The sequence below is a fragment of the Grammomys surdaster genome, unplaced genomic scaffold (genome assembly GCF_004785775.1).
Source record: "Grammomys surdaster isolate TR1022 unplaced genomic scaffold, NIH_TR_1.0 357, whole genome shotgun sequence".
In the NCBI taxonomy this organism is placed as follows: domain Eukaryota; kingdom Metazoa; phylum Chordata; class Mammalia; order Rodentia; family Muridae; genus Grammomys; species Grammomys surdaster.
Genome location: NW_021604776.1, coordinates 493,072 through 497,427, shown reverse-complemented (window position 1 = coordinate 497,427; position 4,356 = coordinate 493,072). Strand labels below are relative to the sequence as shown.

At 44.8% G+C, this 4,356-nt stretch overlaps 1 pseudogene; it reads left to right on the top strand.

The window, feature by feature from the left end:
• The first annotated feature begins 222 nt into the window (after positions 1-222).
• On the top strand, positions 223-1,195 carry LOC114631306 (annotated as a pseudogene).
• The last annotated feature ends 3,161 nt before the right edge of the window (positions 1,196-4,356 follow it).

The window sequence follows — 4,356 nt, the reverse complement described above, 5'->3', positions numbered from 1 at the left end:
CAAGTCCCAGCAACCACATGGTGGCTCACAACCATCTGTAATGGGATCCAATGCCCTCTTCTGGTGTGTCTGAAGACAGCTACAGTGTACTCATATAAATAAATAAATCTTTAAAACAAAACAACAACAAACGAAAATTGGCAAAATATATACTCAGATTAAGATTTTTGCCGAAGCCAATTTTTTAAAAAAAAAATGTGTACAGGTATCTATTTTGCTAGCATGAATATATCTGGGTACCGCATGCACACCTGGTGCCTACTGAAGCCAGATAAAGGTGCTGGATTCCCTAAAACTGGAGCTACAGTTGTCAGGAGACATGTAGATCTAGGAATTAAACGCAGGTCCTCTGGAAGAGCATCCAGTGCTCTCAACCATGGATCCCTCTCTCCCGCCCCAGAATCAATAAACCAGTCTCATGAGTGTCTTTTTTTCTTTTAAAGTGATATATTTTTATTTTATGTGCATTGATTGGTGTTTTGCTTACATGTATGTCTGTGTGAGGGGTGTTTGGTCCTCTGGAACTGGAGTTATAGACAGTTGTAAGATGTCATATGGGTGCTGGGATTTGATCACGGGTCCACTGGAAGAGCAGCCAATGCTCTTAAGTGCTGAACCATGTCTCCAGGTCTATGCCTTTTCCCTTTAGACAGGGTTTGACTTCAGGCTGGCCTTGAATTCAGTCCTTCAGCGTCAATGTTCTGAGTGTTAGGATTATAGGCTTGTGCCACTATGCTTGGCTGAGCATCAATCTTAAGTATACTTGTTTTAGAAGGAAGGCCCAGGGCTGGTGCGATCCTTGGCGGCGGCAGCTGCTGCGGGAGTCGTGGTGGGTGGCGAGCCTACCTCCGCGATGGAGAAGCTAGTTTCCTAATGCTGAGCAGTTCTGTTCCTACTCGGAGAGCGAGAGCAATGGAAAGAGCGCATGGAGTTCATCTTGCACCACCTGCCTGACTACCGAGACCCACTGGACCGCGGCAGCCGCCTGGACCAGCTGCTGTCCTTATCCGTGGTCTGGGCCAACCACCTCTTCCTGGGTTGCAGTTATAACAAAGACCTTCTGGACAAGGTGATGGAAATGGCTGATGGGATTGAAGTGGAAGACCTGCCACAGTTTACAAGCAGAAGTGAAGTAATGAAACAAGCATCAAAGCTAAGGCAGATTTCCACATTTCCACCTTGGGGACAGACTTAGAAAGGAGGCCAGGGTGAAGGTGACTGAACATTGGCAGTTCTCAAGATTCGTGGTATTGCCAGGCAGTGGTGGCGCACACCTGTAATCCCAGCACTTGGGAGGCAGAGGCAGGTGGATTTCTGAGTTCGAGGCTAGCCTGGTCTACAGAGTGAGTTCTAGGACAGCCAGGGCTACACAGAGAAACCGTGTCTCGAAGAAACAAAAAACAAAAAACAAACAAACAAAAAAAGATTCCTGGTATTTGCAGCATAGAGGCAGCTGGAATGAAAGGGGACGGGCCCCAAGGGCTTCAAAGAAGTCTTCGTTCTTCCAGGACTGCTGTAAAAATACAAGCGCATATTTATGTATTCATACATGGCCGACCCTCAGAAATTTCATCAGGATTGTCAAAGCCAAGCTTTGTTTGAAATGCCTTTTATGTTGACATAACATGAGAGGTGATAAATTTTATAATTTGATTTTTTTAGTACCTGTAAATATATTTGTTTTTGCCATACCCCCACCCATTTTTGTCCTGAGGCAAGGCAGGTCCTGTGTCCTTATCCCGAACCCACTCTATACTTGTACTGAACTGCTGATGGCCACCAAAGGACTATGAACTGTGTCACTGGAGCACCCCCACTGCTGGGCTCAGGGACCTTTGTGCAGGAAATGGGAATCATGGTGCAGGCCCGAAGTAGCAGAGCTAGCTCATAGGCAGGAGGCAAGGTACAAAAAAACCCATCCAGCCTCACTTTAAAACTCACTGGAGGCTAGAGACGTAGCTCAGTTGTAGAATACTTGCTTAGCATGCTTGAGGTCCTAGGTTTGGACCCTAGTATTTCAAAGAGAAAAAAAAAAAGCTACTTCGATTAAAAATTGCTGGAAGTATATATGGTTTTTTTCAACCAACCAGATGATTTCTAGACACTAGATGCCTATGTGCCTGCATTTTTTTTATTTCTAGAGGCTTTTTTAAAAAAAACTTTTTATTTTTTATATACATGAGTACACTGTTGCTGTCTTCAGACACACTACAAGAAGCCATCCGATCCCATTACAGATGGTTGTGAGGCACCATGTGGGTGCTGGAAATTGAACTCAGGTCCTCTGGAAGAACAGTCAGTGCTCTTAACTGTTGAGTCATTTCTCCAGCCCCTCTAGAAGACTTTCACACTTGAAGAACTGACTGCCTTTGCATATCGCCTCTGAATTGCAGTGTAATCCCGCTTTGCTCTGAGATGGTGGTATTGACATTCCACTTGACAGCTGACATATGTGTTCTGATCCCCCTTCCAGTTCCCTGTATTTAGTCACCACTAGATAACTGAACAGTAGGCAGCCATGAAGCAGTATACCACAGCAGGACTCATCAGTGGCAGGCCCATTATATATTTATAGCCAGAAAGATAGTGGGGTCTGCCTTAGCTTCATCTACTGGATGCAGGAAATTGGACACCCAGACACTGGTGTTTGGCATCAGAGCAGTGAGACACATTGTTGTTTGCGGCTTGAGATAAAGGCCACATTTTTATGTGGCTTCAGCTCCAGTCCCCAGTGACCATTGATTTGATACCTTAGACCAGTTTCTCTAGGCAATGAAAGACCACCTGTCACAGAGGGTAATGGCAAGTTGGTGTCTGTTGGAGGGCAGAGCTCTGTGCTCACTGAGCTGGAGCCTCATCTTCTCAGATGCAGCCATTCTAATCATCTGTGCAGATTTGTGAGGCTTAAAAACAAAATGCACTTTCCATAGATTGTTATTTTCTGTCTACAACCCCCAATAAAACAGCTTTTCCACTGGGGAGGAGAAAAAAAAAGGTAGGCCCAAGCAAGGAAGCTTGAATCTCACTTAGAAGGGGAATAAAACCGAAGAGGCAGATGGAGAGAGGAACTGGGAGGGAGAAGGAATGGCAGGTTCAGGATCAGGTGTGGCCTAGACTTCATGAATTGAAAGCTGCAACTGACTGGGGTGAGGAGGTGGGGGGATTCTCTAGGATGAGAGAGACCTGGGATAAGGGAGGCACCCAACAATCATTGGGGGTGACCTTAGGTGTAAGAGCATTGGGGATATGGAACCTGAAGAGGCCATCTCCTGTAGCCAGGCAGGAACCCCAGTGGAGTGACAAGAACACCAACCCACCTACGAAACTTTCAAACCAAAAATTATCCTGTTTACAAGAAACAGGGGTAGGGTAGGGTGTGGAACAGAGACTGAGGAAATGGCCAACCAATAACAGGCCCAAGTTGAGGCCCATTCCACGGGCAAGCACCAATCCCTGACACTATTAATGATACTTTGTATGTTTGGAACAAGTTGTCCTCTGAGAGGCTCTGCCCAGCAGTCAGATGGACGCAGATACCCACAGTAAAACAATGGATGGAGCTTGGGGACTCTTATGGAAGAATAGGAGGATTTGGGGCCCCAAAGGGATAAGAATATCACAGGAAGAACAGAGTCAACTAATCTGGACCCTTGGGGTTTTCAGAGACTGAACCACCAACCAAAGAACATACTGGAGCTGGGACTATCCCAAAAGCTGTTGCCTGTCTATGGGATATGCTCTTCTAGCTGGGCCACCTTGTGTGGCCTCAGTGGGAGAAGTACCTAACCTTGCAGAGACTTAAAGTGCCAGGTGGGCACACCTGCTCAGAGGAGCAGAGGAACAGAGGGAAGGATTGTGGGAGGCGGTGACCAAGATAGGGTCAGTGAGTGGGGTGTAAAGTGAATAAGTAAAAAATAAGATTAAAAAAAATGTTTTTAGAAAAAAACAAACCCAAAGTATCTATTTCATGAAAAGCATCACCAAATGAAGCCTTTTTCAAGAAATGAGATTTATGAATCCAGTTATTTGCACACTTATTAGTTCTACTCCTCTGTACACAAACTAGCCCACACATCTCACCTTTGGAGGATACATACAGAATATACAAATAGTCTTTGGGTGACACTGATGCCCCTTATTTTTTAGACTAACTTTAAATCAGTACTGATTTGCTGAGAATCATTGCATTGACTTGAAGTGACTTTTAAGACAAGGAGGTACAATTCACACAGATGCTTGAAATTAATAATAAGAGATTCTGGTTTCTGTTTTGACATGAGAAGCCATTCAATATTTTTAGTCTCATACCAGAATTTCTAGAGTAAAGTATCTACAAAACACATGGGCAAATAGATA